The sequence below is a fragment of the Lepidochelys kempii genome, chromosome 16 (assembly GCF_965140265.1).
Source record: "Lepidochelys kempii isolate rLepKem1 chromosome 16, rLepKem1.hap2, whole genome shotgun sequence".
In the NCBI taxonomy this organism is placed as follows: domain Eukaryota; kingdom Metazoa; phylum Chordata; order Testudines; family Cheloniidae; genus Lepidochelys; species Lepidochelys kempii.
In genome coordinates this window covers 24,716,937-24,740,675 of record NC_133271.1, presented here as the reverse complement: position 1 = coordinate 24,740,675, position 23,739 = coordinate 24,716,937, and the positions used below count along the sequence as shown (strand labels likewise).

General features: G+C 44.1%; 1 protein-coding gene across 3 annotated transcripts in view; it reads right to left on the bottom strand.

Moving 5' to 3' along the window:
- The window catches only part of DAB2IP (DAB2 interacting protein), a 354,231-nt gene that overhangs the window by 306,013 nt on the left and 24,479 nt on the right, over positions 1-23,739 (bottom strand). Inside the window, exon 1 of one of the 3 annotated variants that reach the window (XM_073314877.1) lies at positions 18,824-18,896. The exons of the other annotated variants lie outside the window; for them this stretch is intronic. The gene's annotated coding sequence lies outside the window, so the exon portion shown is untranslated. Of the gene's footprint in view, positions 1-18,823; positions 18,897-23,739 lie in introns of those variants that run through there. 3 annotated transcript variants of the gene reach the window in all.

Below are 23,739 nucleotides of genomic sequence, written 5' to 3'. Positions count from 1 at the left end.
CACCCCACCCGGGCTATCTTGTGAGTTATTTCCTTTGCAATCAAGCTGTGATCGAAGGGGGGAGGGCAGGTGGCTTACAGCAAATTTAAAGGCAACCAAGTGGGCGGGTTTTCATCAAGAAGAAACAAAACAGAAGTGTCACACAGTATCCTGGCCAGTCATGAAGCTGGTTTTTAAAGCTTCTCTGATGCGCCGCGCTTCCTGCTGTGCTCTTCTAACCAACCTAGTGTCTGGCTGCACGTATTCAGCAGCCAAGCTATTTGCCTCAACCTCCCACCCCACCATAAACGTCTCCCCCTTACTTTCACAAAGATTGTGGAGCACACAGCAAGCAGCAATAACAATGGGAATATTGGTTTCACTGAGGTCTGAGCGAGTCAGTAAACTGCGCCAGCGACCCTTTATACGTCCAAATGCACACTACCACCATTCGGCACTTGCTCAGCCTATAGTTGAACAGCTCCTTACTACTGTCCAGGGTGCCTGTGTCCAGCTTCATGAGCCAGGGCATTAAGGGGAAGGCTGGGTCCCCAAGGATAACTATAGGCATTTCAACATCCAACAGTTATTTTCTGGTCTGGGAAGTAAATCCTTTCCTGCAGCCATTTAAACAGACCAGAGTTCCTGAAGATGCAAGTGTCATGAACCTTTCCCAGCCATCCCACGTTGATGTTGGTGAAACGTCCTTTGTGATCCACCAGTGCTTGCAGCACCATTGAAAAGTACCCCTTGCGGTTTATGTACTGGCTGCCCTGGTGGTCCAGTCCCAAGATAGGAATATGGGTTCCGTCTATGGCCCCACCACAGTTAGGGAATCCCATTCCAACAAAGCCCATCCACTATGACCTGCACATTTCCCAGGGTCACTACCCTTGATATTAGCACCTCAATGATTGCGTTGGCTACTTGCATCACAGCAGCCCCCGCAGTAGATTTGCCCATTCCAAATTGATTGACTGACCGGTAGCTGTCTGGCGTTGCAAGCTTCCACAGGGTTATTGCCACTCGCTTGTGAACTGTGAGGGCTGCTCTCATCTTGGTATTCTAGCGCTTCAGGGCAGGGGAAAGCAAGTCAAAATTCCATGAACGTGCCCTTACGCATGCGAAAGTTCCAGAGCCACTGGGAATCATCCCAAATCTGCAACACTATGCAGTCCCACCAGTCTGTGTTTGTTTCCCGGGCCCAGAATCGGCGTTCCACGGCATGAGCCTGCCCCAGTAACACCGTGATCTCCAAATTGCTAGGGACTGCAGTTTTAGAGAAATCTGTGTTCATGTCCTCATCACTGAGCTTCCGTCGCCTCCTCACCTGGTTTTTCAGGGGCTGGTTCTGCATAAACTGAATGATAATGCTCAAAGTGTTTACAATGGTCATAACTGCTGCGGTGAGCTGAACGGGCTCCATGCTTGCTGTGCTATGGCATCTGCTCAGGCAATCCAGAGAAAAGGGTGTGAAATGATTGTCTGCTGTTGCTTTCATGGAAGGAGGGTTGACTGATGACATTTACCCATAACCACCTGCAACAAATTTTTGGCCCCATCAGGCATTGGGAGCTCAGCCCAGAATTCCAATGGGCAGCAGGGACTGTGGGATAGCTACCCACAGTGCACTGCTCAGAACGTTGACATTTGCCAGTCCTGTGGACGCACACCGCCGAATTAATGTGCTAACTGTGGACGCATGCACTCTACTTCATACAATCTGTTCCCAAAAATCGACTTCTGGAAAATCGGACTATATTTGTAGCATAGACATGACCTTAGATCGTGGCCGACCTCTTCCCATGATAAGCACCAGTCTCATGAAGACAAAGGGGGTAATTCCATGCATTCTACAATGCGGCCCTAAACTACACACAAAGCAGCAAGATGCTGGGTCCTGACCTGAAGCTAGCTGCATTCCCCTCCCCTGTGGGGAAGTCTGGATGGGAGGGAATGGAGGTGAGCCACCAATATTCTCTTGCATGAAAACAGACACCATGCCAATGCTGTCCACCAGTTTGTGGATCAGGGATTTAAACTTCCAGGCATCAGTCCAGCCCTTTCAGCAGCACTGATTGAACTTAAAAAGAAAGCATCAGAGAAGAGGTAAACTGGGAAAGCAAAAGAATCATTCAGCAGCCAAGCAAGCTGCACGCTGAAAACAGAACACTCCCAGCAGGGTGTTTTTTCTGCCTTGACTAGTGGAAGAAATAGAAGGGGGCAGCTGTGGACCTCATGAAGGGACTGAGAACTCGGCTAGGAGTCTGAGACATAGAACTAAAACCAACAGACTGTTATAATCACCCAGTGCAATCACGGTTTTTTACCACGAGATGCAAATTATACTAATTAGGCTGGATATCCAGGGGATGAAGTGGGATTTATCAAGTAATTCTAAATGGATTCCCTAAGAAAAATACATAGTCTTCCCAAAGACAGTATGGGCCATTGAAGAGACAGAACCCATTTGTACTATTCTAAGGAGGGAAAAGTCAGTACTGCTGGAGAATAGGAAAGTGCAGCCAAATTTACTCGGTTATAGAAGATTGACATGCAGTCTGGAAAATGCTTAACTAAATGGTTAAGATGATGTGTACAAAGATACATATCCACAGCCTTCAAAGGCTTTTATCATCATTACATTGGACTAGAACTGAGCTAGCAAAAGCAAGGAAATTCAGACTTAAGGCTGCCAATTTGTCCTTAACGGAATATCACTCTCAGAGCCTCAGCCCAATGCTGAAGTGCTACACAATTTTTACGAAGCCCAGTACAAGCTAATCTTCTCCTGACATTTTCCTTACATGGAAAACAAATGAACAGTTTTTAAAGGAGAATTTAAACCCTTCCATAGTGGTGTGAACCCAAAACAAAACAAACGAATAAATAACAGTTTTATGAGAGCAAGGAAGGAAAACTGAACAGTGTAGAGCCCAAAAAAATGAGACAGTCAAACTAATGAAAAGTTATGCTTTTAAATTCTCTTTTAATAACTTACAGTGACAGTAGCAAAAGCTACAAATGGTTTAAAATATTATTTTTATTCTGGCAGCCTCTAACTCTCCATGGCGAGTCCAGGATAGCACCGAAGGGACAGACAGTAACTATATAGCCTGAGATGCATAGGCGCAACTTTAAGCCGCGATCCCGCCCACCCGCACAGTCTTGAAGAGGCAGCGGATCAGCTTGCCAGATTAGAACCTTTGTCAATGAACTGCCGCAACTAGGGCTGCCAACTTTCTAATTGCAGAAAACTGAACACCCTTGCCACAACACTTCCCCAAGGCCCTGCCCTCGCTCATTCCATCCCACCTCCCTCCATTGACCGCTCTCCCCCAACTTCACTCACTCATTTTTACAGGCTGGGGCAGGATGTTGGGGTTTGGAAGAGAGTGAGGGCTCTGGCTAGGGCTGAGGGATTTGGGGTGTAGGAGGGTGCTCCAGGCTAGGACCAAGGGGTTTGGAGGGCAGGAGGGAGATCAGGACTGGGGCAAGGGGTTGGTACATGGGGAGGGGTGAAGACTCCAACTGGGGATGTGGGCTCTGGGGTAGGGTCAGCAATGAGGGGGTTCAGGGTGTGGGAAAGGGTGAGGATCCGAGCTGGGAGTGTGGGCTCTGGGGATGAGAGGTTTGGGGTGCAGGAGGGGGCTCTGGGCTGGGACCGAGGGGTTCAGAGTGTGGAAGGGGTTCCCAGCCAGTCAGAGCTGTAGAGTAGAGACTCGGGGTGAGGGCACCATGAGGAGCCCCTATGGCCACCCCTATGCCTAGGAGCTGGAGGGACATGCTGGCTGCTTCCTGGGAGCTGCGCTGAGCCAGATAGGGAGCCTGCCTGCACTGCCAACCAGACTTAACAGCCCAGTCACCTGGCAACCCTAGCCACAAGTGCGACTTATTCTAACTTTAAAAAAAAAATCACAGCTTGCTTTTAAAATGTAAAGGCTAAGCTTCGATGACAGATTTAAGTTTTACTTCAGGTATTTTGGGTGGGATTTTCCAGAGCGCTCCGCACTGGCTTAACTCTGCTCTCAGATGAAGAGAATGGTAAAACTCCACTTGTACTAGACAAATAAGGGAGAGGACTTCAACAGGAGCAGAGCTAGGCAAAGCCGAGTGCTATGGAAAATCCCACCATGTGTTCCTGCGTGGGGTGTAGGCAAGGAAGAACCAGAAACATCACTTCTAATGATACTGTGCTTTTCTATAGCACCTGGAGGACTGAATACATTACAAACCAACCCCCAAATAAGATACCTTTTTGTGTCACCTTACAGACGGGGAATCAGAGGCAGGAAAGGGTAACTGACTTGTCCAAAGCCAGAGAAGGAGCTATTGTTAGAGTTCAGGAGTTCCTGACTCCAAGGCCCGCACTCAGATCATTATGCTGTGGGTACATCTCTACTAGAGCTGGAGATGTGCTCTCAGCTTGGGCAGACGTACATTCCAACTCTGATCAAGCTACAGCACTAAAAGCCAGCCGCATAGCCACACCGGCAGGGGCAGCAGGATGGGCTAGCCCAGGGGTTCTCAAACTGGGGGGGGTCAGGACCCCTCAGGGGTCACGAGGTTATTACATGGGGGGGGTCACAAGCTGTCAGCCTCCACCCCAAACCCTACTTTGCATCCAGCATTTATAATGGTAAATATAAATTAAAAAACCACTTTTTTATAATGGGGGGGTTCCACACTCAGAGGCTTGTGGTGTGAAAGGGGTCACCAATACAAAGGTTTGAGAACCACTGGGCCAGCCACTTGTGTATGTAATGAAGGTCTTGGATGGATTTTGCTCAGGCAGCTAGCCCATCCCACCGCCCACATTGCTGTGGTGACACTACTATCTACCTGAGTGGCAAGTTTCTGCCAGCGAGTAGCTGGACGAAGCACCCAGACCTTTGATTGATTCTCTGAATGTTTTGAAGTTTGGCCCTTGCTAGTTCTGACACAGTCCTGAACATTGGCATTGCGCTTTATGGGCCGTTTCTCTGCGGCTTTCACAAAATTGTTTGCCCTAGTCACAACAGCAGATACATTTACCACCCAGAACTACATCAATAGGGCTGATGTGCTCTCCAGCATTAACTAGGTGCTTGTTTTCTCTGCCGTTTGCATAGAACACAAGCAAGCAATGCAAATACCTGAAAAGAACAAGGGGATTATAGTGATGGCTATAAAACTTGATAGCTGTTCTCAAATGCATCATATGGCTTATGATCCTGAACAGCAATTACTTTAAGGTTTCCAAGCCCATGCTGGACAGGCTGCTTTGCAAAACACACTCTTGTCATCACTTCACAGATCACAGTTAGCACAGAATAAATTCTAAGCAAATCTTGATTTGCACACCAAGCGGTGAAGCCCACTTGACATAAAAATAATTACGTGAAAGGAATAAATTTGCTGGGCACTGGGCTGGATTTGATAGCAAGGATGTTTAAAGCCAGTTTCCTGCTAAAGGAATTAAAATAAAAGAACCATCACCTCAAACACTAAAGCAGATTGGTTATCTGACACCATTAAAGGAATAAATCTGGGGAATGAAATAAAATCTGCCATGTACTAGTCTGCATCAATGACAAATGGAGATTTAAATTTGAAGGTGTGAATTTTACTGATCATGAAAATGAGGCACTGACTGACAGCACTAGTTAGAGCCAGGTACCAATCAGGTTTCTCCAGTGTGGCTGAACCAGTGCATCTTCGCTGGAATACTGCTTCTCTCGAGCACTAAGCCTGCGACCGCTACTGAATGCTATGAGAGAAAACCAATCAGGAACCTCGGCGGAGTCCAATAAACTCATCAACCAGAAGCAGACCAAGCCCAGTAGCTGAAATGCCACCTGTAAAGGGGTGGTGTCCCCATCCCATTTCCGTCACAGGGCACACAAAAGTCATATTGTTCAAACTTATCCCCTCTTCTTGGGATTTGCCTTTTTTATTGCCTGAGCTAATAAAGCCCTAAGATAGGACGGTCTGTACCTCTCATATCTTACCTCTTCCCCAACTTCTGAATGAGTTGACTGGGCTTCCTCCTCTCCTTCCAGCAAGCTCTCTCTCACATCAGTTCTTGAATGGAGCTAATGAGACTGACCTGGTCTGGGTACCAGGAAGAGTCAGCAGAATAGCACTGCATCTCCACACACCGTCCTAGACCCGCACAGCTGGTTACACATTCAGCCTCCTGCACCCTAACACCTGGTTTCTCCTTTCAACTCACCCTCCCCATATTGTTACAGCAGAACCTCAGAGTTATGAGCACCAGAGCTACAAACTGACTGGTCAACCACACCCCTCATTTGGGACTGGAAGTACCCAATCAGGCAACAGCAGACACACAAAAACACAAATACAGTACAGTACCATATTAATGTAAACTACTAAAAAAATAAAGGGAAAGTTAAAAAAGATTTGACAGAGAAAGGAACGTGTTTCTGTGCTTGTTTCATTTAAATTAAGATGGTTAAAAGCAGCATTTTTTTCTGCATAGTAAAGTTTCAAAGCTGTAGCCAGTCATTGTTCAGCTGTAAACGTGCGAACAAACCACCATAACATTTTGTTCAGTTACAAACATTTCAGCATCACAAACAATCTCCATTCCCAAGGCATTTGTAGCCCTGAGGTTCTGCTGTATATGGAATGAACAAAATCCCTAAAGTGTCATGCTGGGCAGTGGAGAACAGTGAAGGTCAGAGGAAGCTCGAATTGCTATTTGGCCCAAACCAAGATTGCTTTAGAAAAAAATTAAAGGATCAAAAATGGGGGACCCCAGAAGAGTTGCAGTCTCAACAAAAACAGTATTTTTGTAATGGTATAAACCCTTATTTTCCCCAGCAATTAGATGCAAGAAAAACTCTCACATTGAAGCATCTTGCTGCAGGCAGTGACGTGAAGGAATCTTCATTCTGAGTTTCAGTAATTTTCTAGTCATTTGTGTGCATTAGAAATGCAGTATTTGTATTTGAGGGTAGGACATTAGGTATGTAATATTTCACAAATGCAGCATGAAGACACCTTAAAGGAGGTCTGTGAAAAACACAGATCAGCAACAAAGAGTGTTCAGTCCAACATGCAAAAGATGGATGTGCTCAAAGAATTTCATTCTGGTTTGGTTTGATTATAAACTTTGAGAAGATAGAGGAGGGAAAAAACCTACAACACCTGGGTTTCAGTGTGGGCTTGATGATGATCTTCTGCGTACAAGTTTTGCACCAATTTTAAAAGGCTCAGCTAACAGAGTTTTCGGTTTCTCTCTCATGACTAAACTTTCCACCAGCCCACTTTCTAATTTTGATCTTGGTCCCAATGCTAAAGCTGCATCGCTATCGCTCTGGCTTTATTGACACGTCTGTAACATTTTCAAACAGTCAGGATGAGCAATGCCAACGAAACAGCCCTTTGTGGCATGATAATGGTCTCCTGGTGCTAGATCAGTGTCAAGGCATTTATGGGAAACAGAGAATAAAGAGGCAGATGACATTAATCCTGTGACAACTCATCCTAGGGGCTTCACTTCTATCAGATGCAGTGATCAAGGTGGATATAATCACTGGGTCTGATGCACATTGGCAGCAAGGAAGCACAAGATGTGCTTCACACCGCTACTGACATGCTGCATTCTGACTAGCTTAAAAAACAAAAAGTGAGGGCCTGTTCCAGAAGGGTGCTGAGCAACCTCAGCACCCATCAGAGTCACCAACATTCTTTGTATTGTAGTAACAATCAAAGGCCCTCATCAGAATTGGTGTCCCACTGTGCTAGGCACTGTACAAATTGCAAAAGAAGAGACAGAGCCTGCCCCCAAAGAGCTTACAATCTTAATGGAAATAAGACACCAATGTTACCCCACTAATCTAAGGACTTCATTCAGAATGTTAATTGCAAACACTGTTCCCCACGAGAACACCCTGCAGCCTCTCTCTTGGACAACCAAAGCAGCTGCAAGACTCACAAGCCATGTGCATTTTCCAGAGCCACAGCACACGTCTCACACTAGGCTTTGGCAGGGCTTCTGCCTGGTCGCCAACAGGTAAAAGCCAATTACACTGAAAGCCCAACAATTATGAACTGTTTAGAAACTGCCAACAGACTAACCGTTGGTGTCCTTTTGTGCCCAGAAGATTTAATTATTTGTAGCTCAGCTTCAGTCTGCCTTCAGATCCATTATTTGAAGATATACATTTCCCTGCGCCCCCTTTTATTACTCTGCCTGTCACAAATTAAAGCCCTAGAGTCATACTGAGCCCTCAAATGACTCAATCTTGATCCAACAACACTGACAGAGTGCCCTCATTACATTGCTCTAATATTGAGGTCCCCAACATTTGGGCTTCAAACTGTTGACAACCAAGATAAATAACTGGCTTTAATTAAGGACTGTTGCTTCTTTAAAGTTTCTACAAGTTCCCCCACAAGGACAAAAAAGGGCAAGAGCAAAAGAATGACCCTGGATTATCAGGAGTTAACTAGGAATTCGACTCACCACTCAGCTCCAGCCCTTCAAATTAAGCCAATGAAAACGTCTGTAAATCATTCATTTGCAAAATTGGGCTCAAAAGGGTGGGGAGGGAGAGAGGTGTGTGCACGTGCATTGATGGCATCACTCCATTAACATGTAAAAACAAGCTTAGTTCAGCCACAGGGGAACAGCAATTTTTAGCAGCCAGTCCTAAGGATTTTAAAGCACATCTTGGATCTGAAAACATCTGTACTGCAAACAGCAGGCACACTTTTAGAAGAAGAACTTTACTGAAAGGTGGGTTTGTTGAGCTGGTTGGAGACAAAACCAGATGGAAAGTTTATGGGAATTGGAGAAAGGGGGGGGGGAGGAGGAGAGACTAATATCCTCTGCTCTGCCACCCCACTGGTGTCAAACAGTAGGGTCAATACAAAGAGGGAGTCTTAGGGTTTTCCTCTTCCAAAGGACTTCTGCTTTGGGGGGGGGGGGGGGAGTCGGGCTGGCGATACCTCAGCCATGACCAGGTACGGATAAGCTCAAACACAGCCTGAGGAGACCAGGTTTCAGTCCAGGTTCACAAGATCAAAAGGTGCAGAGAGGCACTAAATCTTGTGCAGATATCTGTATTCTAAAAACTATTGACATTCAGTGTTCACTGGTGTCAACACACTTGGAGCTGCCCTCACTTCTGTCAATGCCTGCTCTTTACACACTCCGTGGCTATGCTTATATCTAGGGCGACCAAATGTCCAGATCTTATCAGGACAGTCCTGATATTTGGGGCTGTGTCTTATATAGATGCCTATTACTGCCCACTTCCTGTCCTGATTTTTCACCCTTGCTATCTGGTCACTCTACTTATATCATAAATACTCAACATGTGTTTTGTGCAATACTCCATGATTTATTACACTTCTAGTCTATTACCTCTCCCTAGGTATCTTCCAACATTGCTCAGTCATGACTGAACAGATTGTTGGGATAGTCTATGCTCAACTAGGCTTTATTAAGTCAGAATTCCCTATGTATTCCCTTTTTAACGTCAGATAAGGGCTTTCGGTATCTTCTACACTGCTTTAGTTTCCTAAGTCCCTCTTACTATATACTGCAGGTGTGTCTTGAAACCCGTAGGACCACAGAAACTAAGGATGAAAAAGCCCCAGTAGGCCACCTAGTACAACCCTGTGCCAGTGCAGGATTATTCTCAGCAATATTTTCTCTAGTGCTTTGTCTGGTCTTGGAGAGAAATCTCCACCACTTATCACAGGAGACTATTAGACTAAGAGCACTTGCTCCATGCCAGGGATTTTATTTGATACTCAAGTCTCATTTTCCCTATTCTTAATGTCATCCTATTACTCCTATTTATACCCCCTGTTCCATTCCTCCCTGTCTTCGGGGTGGGGGGGGAGAGTGTCAGATTATTTTTGTGCCTGTTTAGATTCTTCTGTAAATCTTGAGTAGAGAAGTTGGGATGTTTACCCAAACTACAGGGAGCCATGTTTGTTTCCTGCAAACCACCTCCTAAAATGTAAGAAGTCTGTCAGTTGGAAGTTGAAGTTGTGAAAGGAGTTAAGACATAAGATCGTGAGGCGAGACACATTCTGCTCGTATGGAGATTTGCTATTTGTTCTCTTTTTTTTTTAAAACAATTTAATTTCATCTAGAACAATCATCAGCTAGACTGAAAATCTCTTTGAAAAAGGAGACAAGCAAGCTACTGAACAATCTGAGATTCTCCCATGACCAAAAGTCCAAACAGAAGTGAAAAAAATTCACAACAAAATTTTAGATACTAAAGTGGGATTTAAATCCTCCTCCCCAAGAGCAGTCTTAAAGCAGTGAATTATTAGAACCATACACCTAGCAAGGAAGATGGTAGGGAGGGCTCAGAATAAATACATTCAACAATTTAGAGACCGATAGTATTCCCATGGCGATTTACAGGTAATAAAAGAAGAAATGGTTGAAGAGTTAGACACTTTTCAGTGCTCCTTGAACAAGGGAGAGATTAGAAACTGACAAATGGATGACAACTTTTTTTTTAACCAAAAAAAAGTTGACACTTATCAGTTAGTCCCTTATTGTCAGGCTGTAAAAATGGATGTCATTGTAACTATTAAAGTATTCAGGATGGAGAGAAGTACTATATCAGGACAGAACATCAAGCAGAATGAATACATCATAGCATCAGGAGATGGGCTTTTAACCCTCAAATATTACAGTATTTTCAAATGGCCCTTATGTTATTTCTGCTTGGATCTAAGTTCTGTACAGTGGAAAGAAGCTAATTATTATCCAACTGGGAATGTTTGTATGTTGGTTTTTGATTTATATTTCATCTCCATCCTATACCAAAATATGTACATATGTAAGGAGCTTTAAATATTTAAGGACATTTCCTGATGCTACTCATTTCAAGGAGCATGATACTGAAATACCAGGACTGAATAGAAATGATTTACTGACAAAGTTTCAATATTTTCAACACATATCTTAGACAGTCTGAAGGATCTGCGTAATTTATAACGTTCCACAACTCTCCTAGGGTACTCTGAAAATCTTCAGCGTGAATTACATAAAATAAAATCTCTTGCTGTACTTTTGGGCAAACAACTATACTTTAGCTGAAAGGAGCTATCAGTGTAAAGGCCTTAGAGGACCTTAAAGTAAGAAACCATCTCAGCTTACAGCCTTGCAACATGATCGGGACCGACTACAAGTGTCGCGTTTGAGTCAGGTCAGAAAACAACCTGATCCTCTCCGGCTCTGGCTCAGGCTCAGATTTGGTTGTCTCTGATGACCTCCTCCTGCCCAGGGGGTTGGCACAGCAGCTGCATGCCCCACTCCTGCCAGCCACTGCCACCTCACTGTACCATATGCACTGCAGAGTAAGTTTGCTGACAAGTTGCAGCACATTTCACTCCACAGCATGCACAGTGCAGCGAAGCAGGGGGCAGATAGCGTGAGCAGGACACAGAGCTGCTGATATACTGACCTCAAAAGCAGGAGACAGCTGGAGATGGATGCCAACACAAGGCACAGGAAGCCCCCACCAGGCCAAGTCCCCATCAGGTGGTGGGGCCAGGGAAAGTATTGGGTCCGGATCAGGTTGGGTCTGAAAAGGCCTCGACGCTCTTGGTCAAGTTTGGGCTAGCTGTGCCAGGTCGGGCTTTAAAATTATACCCAAGCAGACCTTTTTCCCAGCTAAAAACACAGCAAAAGGAAGAGACTAGAGTAAAGATAAAAGTATTCTAAATCTTTGGACTGCTCAGGAACTGAGTTTCTGCAAGGAAAAACACATCCCACATTTATTTCATAGTAAACAGGAGAAAGCACAACTCTGCAGTCCTTCATGTGCCCCCCTTCTTAGTGAGAAAGGCACAGTCCTGTCTCAGCACAATACAAGAAAAGGGGGACGGCTTCCCGTTTGTAAAATGGGATACTAGCTTAAGTGGTGCCATCTTTATAGAGAGGTGCTGGAATGTTAAGCTTCATGCAGACAGACAAAGTGCCCCAGGGCTTGAAGAAGTCACAAGATTAGAATTGTATCTGAAGATCTCAACAAGGGAAATATGCATTTCGGAGAGGTCTGCATGAGTCTGACTGGTTCTGTTTTTCCAGACAGCGCTCATATTTATGGCAACACAATGCAAGGGACAGTCAACATGGCAATAATGTCCCTTCAGAATGATAATGCCTCCTATCAAAAAGGAGACAAATGAAATGCAGACAAAACTTCAAACCTCGTATTACAAATGATTCAGTGTCTCACATTCAAATGTGCACACGCAGAGGAAGGGATGGTGGGGAAAGAGAGGGGAGTGGTTGCACATGTTGGGAATACATCCAAGGGGAAAGTAAAGCTTTGCACAGAATACAGAGTGTGTAGTTGGGAAGTAAGCAACATCTATAGTGTGGAATTTAATAATTAAATCCTGAGATTCTGTAATTGCTTTTAATTATGGTTCCTTTCCCTGAAGTAGGATACATAGATTGGGGGTTTTTTTTACTATCTGGGTAGATGCTTTGTAGTTCTGCTCCTGACTGACTACTGAATTAAGCTCACAGCACTTCTCCCCCCCCTTGCCTTTTGAGCCTCAAACACAATGAGAATATAAATGCTTTCCCCTAATAACTCACCTCACACACAAATGCTTTCCAAACCCAGTAGGGCCTGGTACAAAACAGCTGTAGGACTGGCAACCCAACATAAAGTAGTAACTGCTGAGACAGGCATGAACATTTAAACACTCTCACAAGAGGTCTTCTTCAGCTGGACTGTTGCCCAGTGGCAGTAACCCTAGCTGTATCGGAGGGAGGAGCTGAAGTAGCACACCTCTCCAGATAAGCTATTGATGTCTGTGCAGAGGTGTGGAATCCAAAGAGGTGGCTTTAAACATTAAAGTTCCATGCTTTGATTTCTTATTGTTTGTGTTATATTTGAGGCTAGCATCTTGGAGCAGTTGCTGGGCAGATGGAATAGCACCAAGATAAACAACACCAAGCCGCCGATTCTCTCATTTACACTAGTGTAAAAATGAGCAGAACCCCACTAAGGTCAGTAGAGTTACGTCCACATAAAACCAGTGAGCATGATCACAATTAAGCCCAGAGACTGTGATTGCAACCACAAACCCACGCAAGTGAGTAATCTCAGGGGTGAAATGAAGATGAGGGAGCTTCAAGCTGGTTCAGTTCAGATGAAAATCTGAAATTTTGAAGAAAAAAACCCAACAACTTTTTCCAGTTTAATTCTCTCACACTTCTATTCTTCCAGGATCCAGCCAGGTATGAAGCAGAAATGCCAAAGGACCTCCAGAAAGAGAGGACAGCTCAAGAGAGCAGCATCATTCTACAAGTTCTAAGAGTCTGGAGAACAGAGCTGCTATGCAGCTTTTGAGGGCTTATCCGCATCTGTTAAGATGCGTCTGTCACTGAGGAAAAGCCTTATTAATGTGCCTTAACTATTCATGGTCCTTGGTGAGGAAGCACTCAGAAACACAACACCCCTGCACCTTCTTTGTCCATCCCAACTCCCCAAAAATCAAAACAAAAGGGGAACATTTTTAAGGGGGTGAAGCCCTCATTGACCATTTGCATTCACATTTCTGCTGCACCTCTGACTTCCTGATCGCAGGCACAAAACAGGTTGCACAATAGATAGAGGCAACTACTCAACTTTGGTCATTTTGCAGCCACAAAAACCAAAAGAGTAATTCCCACCTGCAAACAGGGAGCCTGGGGCTTCAAATCTAATCTTAATATAATGACTGACTAGCACTGAGGCTCATCAAGATTTATCACCCTCCTTGACCAAAACTAAAAGTATTTAAATAAGCTGTTTGTGGGCTTGCTCCACATGCTTCCTCCATTCCCTGCTCGGTCCCTTTCCCAGTTTTGTTGTTATCACAGTTGTATGTGAAGCTTCTCTCATATTGCCAATGGGCTTTTCCTAAATTGTGGGAATAAGCTCATGACAATAACGAGCTCACATTGGATGCCCCTTCCCTTGCAGACCCCGCTGCTTCCTGTAGTTGCTAGCAGAACTCAGACTGCTCTTCTTCCAGGCCCAGTGAGCTCACGATGTCCACTTGAAGGCTTGAGACTTTTAGAGAGACTTGCTCACTGCAGTTGAGATGGAGCTCCTCAGCTCTAACAAGCTGTTATGGCGGACAGACCATGAAGCTACAAACCTGCCCTCTCTGCCTGGGGGAATCTCTTTGCAGAGCCAGCAGTGCTCTGCAGGTCAGACTGTTTAGACAACCTCTTACCTAGAACTTCCATCACTATGGCTTTGCTCAGCAATCTCAGAGGGAAATTTACTTAAGTCTTCTGCCACCTGCCAAAGATTTTTCTCAATCCTTTGCTTTGAGAGCTAAAACTGGTTGTTTGATAAAATCACCGTGCCAAATTATACACGCAATTGAGGAAACTATACTACCCAAGATAAGGATCTTTCGTAGGAGGGGCTTTTCTTTAAAAGCAAATTCCTTGCCTCCTCAGTTCCCTGCATTTCCCCTCCCCACCCCCACAATTAAACCACAGGAAAACCACTGGTCATGCACAACACCACCAGTCCATTTCATTTTGAATCCAATAATCACCACTATTTTCCCCAATTAATACTATCATGAGAATTCTACTCTGTGAAAACCCATATGGTATAGATACAGGCAGCAGCCACACTGCATATTTCAATTCGAGAATAAGACTAGCCCACACCCATATCCTCCCTCTCCACTGAGACACGGGGGTATTTCAAAGGCCGCCCTCTTTAGATACTTCGCCTCTACATGCTCTCTGCAGCAGCCCAGCGGCAAGTTGTTTGACCTAATTCCATAAGCTTAGCTCCTACGATACGGTCATAGAACCATTTCAACTTAGTTCAGGTAGATACATGAACAAAGACTGCAGTTACATAATGCATCTTGTTTGCAGGGAATGGTAGTTTTGTCTTAAATTCTGTGTTACAGAAAGTATAACTTGTGTAATTTAAAGACAGGGAAGCCTCTTTTCATGAACGTCATCATGTTTTGCAGCTGTGCAGATGGTGATCGGAGCACTAAGCACATTGGAAAGAGTTTGAATAAGAAACCCTTGAAACACCCTCATTTTTGTACGCTTTGCACTCTACCTTCCACATCTTCCACTTAAAGATGGTTCTGATGCACACAGTACAGTTTCCCTGAGCAATCTGGTCTTACTTAACAAGTTTAAAAATCCTATCCTCAGAGAAGCACTTTGCAATTTAGTGGCTTTCCATTCTGCACTGTACTTCAGGTTCAGCCCACAGCCTTCATGGAATTACCCTTCTATGCATCACCTCCCATCCCTGGCCATCATCACACTAGTCTGGCAACTGATAATCTTGGTTAAGCGAGGCCCAGAAATAAGCACTCTGGAGTCTAAATTAATTCTACCCCATAAAGGGTGTGTAAGTCTCCAGTTCATGGTCGAGAGGGTCACTAACACGGTTTGCTGGTTAATCTTCCATTGTTGCTCTTGGCACAACACCCAGATACAGCCTTTAGAGCTTAGATAGATGCCTTCCATTTCTGACAGTGCCAATCACAAAGGGCATCCAGGCAGGAACAGAAGGCAGAGTACAAACATGGTCAGTGCCTTGGAACCAATACCAATCCCATCTAGCTCTCAGACTACAGAACAAAGCATTATGTTCTGGTTTGAAAAGTACCAAAAAACCCTTCCAAAAACAGCAGACAAAAGCTCTCAAGTTTGGATCAAGTTTGATTTTAATGCAGCCGGCTAAACAAGTTACTCTGGGAAGTTTAATCAAAGTTATTCCTACCTTACTAAAAAAAGCCCAACTTTAAATTAAAACTGTTTTATTATTATTTTACAGCCCAGAGCTAGAAAAGGTATCTTTTCATAATTTATCTTAAAAACAAACATCAAGCCATCATTGTTTGGAGAAACCCCTTCAGAAGGCTGTAAGCAACATAAATAAATCCTTCTGGTTGTGTCCAGAGGGGCCAGCTAAGATTCAGGCCCCATTGTGCTAGTCACTGTGAAAGCCATAGTTACACATTCTAGGCTCTTTGGAGAGATACTATTTAATAAGATAAGACAATGGCTGCAAGGGAAAACAGGGATACAGAAGGGGGAAGTGATTCATCCAAGTCAGATGGCAACAGAACCCAGGACTCTTCTGAGTCCCAGTTCATTGTGCTTGCCACTAGTGTCCCCTGTCTCTCAACATCTCTCGTCCTACCTATTTTGTGTTTTTCCTGCTTTGAAAACACACTGGATTTCTGCACCCACCTTTGAGTTTCAATAGAGGCAACATGACCATCTTTTGTTAACTTCATTGTTGGAGCAGGAGCACAGGTGATGCACATTACGAGATGAGGAACTGCATCTGTCCTGTTACATACTGATATAGATTGAGCAGAGGAAGTCCCAAAAGCATAAACACATTTTTGAGAGTCCCTCAAAAATAGCAGCTATTAAATTCTTAACTTCTTGGCAACAAAATACTGGATTATAGAAAAAGCCAGATATAAATAGCAGTGATAGATCTATAGAGATAGTAGTCATGTCAAGGCAAATGTATGAACACTCAGGCTTGGGGCTACAAATATCGAAACCTAAGCGGCAAATCAGTGCCATGTACTGATCCCGGCTCCTGGCCCCAAACATTGCATAGCGGGACTCACGTTCTTTGTGGTTTAAGTGACAAGAAGGTCCCCAGGAGGATATGGTAACTAACCAGGCCAGAACAGTGATGGAGGGGTAGGTACATATGACAGTTGTTGAGCTTCGCTTTGAGAACATACACCTATGACAAATGTGCATTTTGGTGAGCATGGGCAAGCTTGTCATTTTAACCAGACAACATGGCTTCCTGTGGTGAAATTGACAAAATTTTGTCTCCAACCAGGCAAGAGCGTCAGTCTGCAATCAATCGACCAGTAAATAAATACCCTCTGAGATTGACCATTTTTACAGGCATTTCATACAGATAAATGGCAGGTTTACTCCCAGAAGGAAGATTTCTTTGGGAAAAATTAGAAGGAGAGGACAGCAATGACGCCAGAATGATGGCGCAGTAGTTAGGGCATTAGCCTAGTACTCAGGAGACACAGGTTCAAGTCCTCTGCGTGGCACATGCTCCAAGTGGGATCTTGGGCAAGTCATCCAGGGTGTGACTACCCTGCATTGTGGACCCAGCTCTGTGGCACCTGAGCTTATTTCCAAATGTGTGCGTGAGCATTCACACTGCACTGTAAACCTGGGCTTACAGTGGCTGGACCTGGGTTCACAGCTGTGCTTACACAGATCTTCAGTTGCGTCCACACTGCAAAACGACAGGGCTTGGACCCATGTCACAGTAGGGGTCGAGCTCGGACCCACCCCACCTAGTGGGGTCCTAGGATCCAGATCCTCAGTACTGATCTGGGGTCAATTTTGTTTCAAAATAAAAAAAGTCATTCACTTGTAACCAGAGTTCTGAGATTCACCTGCAGATTTGACCTTGGAGTAATATGCTGACCAGAGCACCTTTGACCATTACCCGTAAGTGGGAATATGCAGAGCCACTCAAAGAATTAAAAATTTTTTTAGTGTAAAAGTTAAAAACTGTCAAAATTGAAACTGCAGCCTGTGACCCACTGCATTAAAAACGTTTGGCATTCAAAAGACTTGTGTCCAAGGGGGGTGCTTGGATGTAAGGGATTTCCCCCTCCTTGTTTGTTACAAAAGGGACTCTCCGAAAAGTGTAGTTTGGAGCAAGTCTCAAATATATAAACCCCTTGTTCCCCCATCTCATAAGCTTTAATATTTATTTCAGAGTTTCTCTTAAAATATATAGCGATGGATGAACGTTACTCTGACAAGGTCAGCTTAAAACACAGGGCAAAGTGTAACATAGTGGCAAGGAAGAGTAGTTAGAAAATGGCATTTTGTCAGAAGAAAAAAGTTACACTAAAGCCTGCAGCAAACCTGATGTATTAGAAGTACATGCTATCAGTGTTTTGCAGGTTGCCATTTAAAGCCTTTACTAGAGACCGATGACAGTAACACTGCATAATCTAGTTACAGGAGGAATGTAGGGATTTTATGAAAGGTCAATATTTCAAACACTCCCTTAGCTGACCTTGCCTTGTGCCTGACACAAGTGATTGGTTGAACTCTACCTTCATAAAGAAAGATCACTAATTAGAGTGTAAAACAATAAATCTGGCAGCACTATGCAGAGCTGAAGCAGCATGCTTAGCACACCGGGGGCCTGTCTGGACTGCTATTACCTCCACCCCCAGGTTAGGGTCAAGCCTGTGGTTTCAGGCAAAGGGAGATGGCTGCAGTTTGATCTTTTGCGATTATCAGTCCACACTAGCAGGTCATCATTATTCAGCATTTTAAAGGCTAAAAAAAATAAATCAGATTCCACCCTCTTCAAGTCAGGGTAAAGTTGATTCTGTTTGATTTCAAACGTGGGCTATTGAAAATCCAGCCTTTTTAATGCCTACTGGTATGTTTTGTTTGTAAATATCATAACATTTTTTTGTTAAAATAAGGAAAGCAAAGTCTTGAGACACTTTTCTTTGCATTGACACTGAACATACATAATGATCAGCAGTCACTATTGTTTCACTAGTGAAAGGTTTGGGTTTTTTTTAAGACCTTCAGGACAATAATTCCTATGCAAGAGAGCAAAACTGCAAAACAAAGCTAGCAATCACTCCAGTCCTGCTGATTTCACAGAGCTGATTACACAAGTTCTGAGACAACACACACTATCTGATCAACTCAGCCATTGCCACAGGCAACTGTCCATTTACATATGGGGGGCTTTCCCCCCCAAACAGAAAAAATCTCATGCATGAGGGGGGTGCTAGTATTAAAATACAGAGGTCCCCAATCACTTACCTTTAAAAGCAAGTCAGATGTTTGGAACTAACATCCCATAGTAACTCAGCCATTTCATGTTGAGAGCTGGAGCCAAAAAAACAACAAGTTTTAAGGACATGCAGCCTTGTATTGGTTCCCCCACTCCGTAGACGAGCAAGAATCCCAGGCAGGGAACAAGAGGTGCAAGCTCCTCACTCTTCCAGCGAAGCAGAAAAGTTTCGCAGTGAGAGGAAAAGAAAAATCCAGCCCCCGCTGAGAGACTGGATCAGAAAGGAGAAAGAAAAGCTTGTTCCCCTTGTTTGTATTCCTGGCTAAAGGTGCCTCTCCAAGCAAAATTCACTGAGCCTCTCAACCTCTCACAGCAGATGGTATTCACACATTATACTCCAGCAGCAGCTCTCCCTGGGCCAATCAGAGAGCAGCACTCAAAAGCCAAGCACTTCCCAGACTCTAGCTATTGAAAACCATATCAGAGACCGAGCAGATGAATGACTGCAGAAAGTGAATAAGCATGCAAAGTAAAAGCACCCCCCCTCCTTTTCTCCCTAGTTTAGAGGTACAAGCTGCCAGTTCAACAATGCTGGGTGGGTTCTGTGCAGACTTCAAGATAACAAACGCACCTGTTTTCTTTTTGTAAATCCCAAACAGCCAGCACATTTCCCCAGGCTTTCGCTGTAGTTTCTCAACTGACTCTTGAGTTAGTCAAGTCACAGTAAGTGCATCACCTGTGCATTTTGTTCCACCCACCGCATTCAGGAACTACTTCCAAAAAGCCTGGGAAGTCACAGACTCGCTTTAAGTAGCAAGAGAGGCTTCCTACCGGTCCCAGTCCTGCAAACACTTAAACACATGCTCAACTGCACACACAAGTGCTTCCCTTGAACTCAGTGAGATTACTCATGTGTTTACCATGAGGCACAAGTATAAATGTTAGCAGGATTGAGGCTTAACTCTCTCTCTCTCCATTTTTACAAAGCAGAACAAGATACATGAAAAGGCAGCAGCATTATTTGCAAAACAGTCTCTCTTGGGCAGATCAATGCTTCCTTCAATCTTGTTTAAGATTGACTATAGATATTATAAAATACAATACTAATAAATAAAAGAACAAATACAACGGATGAGCTAATGAATTAACAAAGCCTTGCTCTCACTACAAACATTCAGCTGAAGCTCCTTAAGGAGTTTCTAGTTAGTACTTTGGGAACAATCTACAAAAAAAAATCTTGTGTGCCACACAGACGAGGGCAGAACACAACTGGTGGTGCAACTACCCAACAACAGGACAAATGGACTCAAGAATATTCTCAGCTGCAGGGTTTCATTTGTGAACCAACTCAGACCCTACCTCACCCAGTGATCAGTTTGGGATACAGCTGTGAAACTAAATTCCTCGCTTGTGCTGACAGCTGCAGCTGAGTAGTAAAGGATGACTTGCTAAACAAAGCAAAAAGTTCCTCATGGAAACAGACTTCCACTCTAGAGGCAGGTTTCACCCTTGCAGACAATAACACCCTCACGACCCTTCCAAAACATTATTGAAATTCTCTAGATTCTTACGGCAGAAGCGGTTACAAGGAAATAACAGGTGTATAAAGGTGTATAAGGTCCCTGCAGAAATTCTATTTTTGCAGTGCGATGAGTGGAATCCGCTAAAAATCAGTGAAGTTGTTTGGGGTGGGAAGCCTGCTTCCTCCCAGGATCTCCCTGGACATTTTCAGATTTCTGGCTATAGCTGTAAATTGATCCTGGGCATTCCTTTCTGACACAAGAACCACGCAAAATCTTTAGGGATTCTCTTTCTGCCATGAGTAATGCTGTAATAGCACTTTTGTAAAATACAGGACCACTTGCATGGCGAGAAAAATATTGTGAGCTTTTTTGTTTGTTTATTTTAGGTCACATACCTATTTTTTCCTCTCTGGAAATAATAAAACAATGGTCTCCTTCCTCCAAAACACCCAAATACTTCTATGTTTGCAAATGGCCAAATCTAGATTTAGCTGCTGTTTGGGTTTTAACCATGCAAAGGAGCCTTTTACCACCTAACCGCCACACAGTGTGCACTCTCTCTGGGTTAAGGAAAAAACAAACACCAAATAAATGCAAGCCTTCATGAGAAACAGCACAGTGTGTGCATGACTCCTTCTGCAACTGCCGCCTTGAACTGCCCTACAGCCCCAGGGCAGGCATTTAAAGGGGCAGTATGCAGAAAAAAGAATACACAGAAAAAAGAAAAGGAGTACTTGTGGCACCTTAGAGACTAACCAATTTATTTGAGCATGAGCTTTCGTGAGCTACAGCTCACTTCATCAGATGCAACAGAAAAAAGAATGGTAGCTGGAGGAAAACTGACATCGCTTGGACATTTTCCTCCTTTTTTTGGTGAAACTTCATTTTGGAAGGAACTTCCGACCATTTCTATTCACAGCAGCTGCTACATTCAACCCACTAGTGAGTTCTAAAAGAGCAGCCACCTAGCTCTGCACAAAAACGTCATGAATTCAGGGGAAGTGAGGAGGATAACCAACACACTGGTGCTGATGATGCTGTCACTTTTGGGGCTGCAGCCCTGGATCACATTAGGGACATGGCACTTTCCCTGGATCTGTATACACAGGGACTGGTGTATCTTTCGTATAGAGAGGGTTCTCCAGTAACAGACCTATGTGCTTTCTCTAGAGATGTTTGAGTGGAGCAGAAGTTTAACACAACATTGCCACCTCTGATATTTGCTGTTTTTCTTACAGCCCCAGTTCCTGGAGTGAGATAATTATGGGAGAATATCAACTTTAATTTAAAACAAATGACATGGATACTCACTGACTGTGGAAGTTCCAGCTACAGAGCTGTGCATGAAGGCTTGCACAATCAGGCCCTGGGAATAGAGGAAATGTGTCATCACTGCTTAGGTCCCTATCTGGCAAGTTGATGCAAAACGCACAGACCCACATGCTCATCCAGAGCACCCATGAACTTAACAAGCAAAAGGGTCTCATGTGGATCAGCTTGCAGAATCAGTTATTTCAGAAACACAAACCCTGGGAGCAGAGCTCTAATCAGACAACACTTTATGCAAAAGCCCATCAGCTGGGAGAGAAGTTTACAGAGAATCATACCCTCATGAAAGCGTTTTTTATTATGTAGCAAAATATCAAGCTGTTTGAAATTACTCTCTGAATCACTGTGCAAGGCCACGTGCTTCAAGCATTTGTAATTTCCTGTAGCTTTCATTATGACAATTCAAGTAAAGTTTTATAATGAAAGTAAGGAGACTGTGATTATCTTGCACACTTCATCACCACACTAAATGAAGAATGTGGCAAGTCCTTGGTAAAAAGCCAAACAACAAAACCAGCTCTTGGAAGCTTTGGTGCTTCAGACCAGGTAATGTTCACAATGCATGTTCCAAGTTTAGGTCACTTCAGTCCAAGATCACAAGAGGTGATTTCTTGTTGAAACATTAATGTAATTACTATACTCACTTTCCATAAAGAAGTGATTAAATGAGCCCACAATTCCTGTACAGCTATTTGTCTCGAGTAAGTCAGCTGAAGTTGGTCTGGTAGGGAGGATTCATGGCCATAGCTACTAATCATATGAAATCATTTTGCTAATAACAAAGGTACCTTGATATAATTTAGTTTTAATGCCATGAGGTCCTCTCTCTTCTTCAAGGGAAGAAGATTCAGTCAGAGCAGCTCAGAGTTCTTTCTAGATCACACAAACTCTTCTAGAAATTAAATGGAAAGCTCAACATGTTTAAATAGAAAAGCCGTGGAGCCACAGTGGATGCTTAGGAGGAAGAATGCAAGTAGTGGCATTCCAGGGCAGCTCACCAATGTGGTCAGACCTAAAAAAAACCAGTTACTCACCTTCTTGTAACTGTTGCTCTTTGAGATGTGTTGTTCATGTCCATTCCAATCAGGTATGCGCGCACTGCATGCATGATCGTCAGAAAGTTTTCCCTTTGCAGCACCCGTCAGGTCGGCCGTGGAGCCCCCTCAAGTGGCGACTTTACGGTGCTCAATATATGACCCTGCCGACCAGCCCCCCTTCAGTTCCTTCTTACCGCCCGTGACGGTTGTTGGAACAGCGTTTGCTTGCCTCACAAGTGCTTCCCTGAGCTTTTTTGTTAGGTTTAGTTTAGGTTTCAGTTCTTAGTTCAGCATAGTTTAGAGTTACAATTTTGGTTAGGGACCATGGATCTACCCTATCCCTTTCCTTCCCTCGGCTCTGGGGCATTGCTCGGGGCCAAGGGTTTAAACCATGTGGGACCTGCACTCGAAGAAGAACAGACAAATTTTGATACTCCTGTCCCATCATGTATTGGTAGGCTGCATCTTTACAACTAAAGATTTCAAAAACAATTTTTGCCGAACCAGAATATCAATTTTTCAGTTATCGGACCTACTCCAATAAAAACTGCAGGGAAAATATCTGCGGCTGAAAGCCACCGCCCCCACCCCCAAGGCAGCATCCTCCGCTCTGCGTGGAGAGCCCCACAGACAAAAGGCACATGTGCATCCAACAGGCAGAAGCTGTAAACTAATCAAGGCACTAAGGATGATTACTGTCATTTGTGTCCACCCACATTACATCCAGAGAGCTCAGCTGGTTTCTGTTGAGCAGTGAATACTTTATGGACACATTCTTTGGCCAGGACTTGTATTGCCTGTTAAGGTAAAATGCTGCACAATTTAAAAGAGGAGAAAAATTGCAACTTGATATCTGACTTGGAGGAAATGCGAATTCATCTCACTGATGGCTGTGCTGCATTGGCCCAACAATCCAAGCTGAATGTGTCCTATATTAATGGAGAAAACAGTAGACTGACACAGAGGAGATTTGCAAGGATTTGCGAAGATCTCCAAGGATTTGCAACCTCACAGACCTTGGCTCTCTTCACTCCTCCCCTCCTCCTGCCCCAGGCT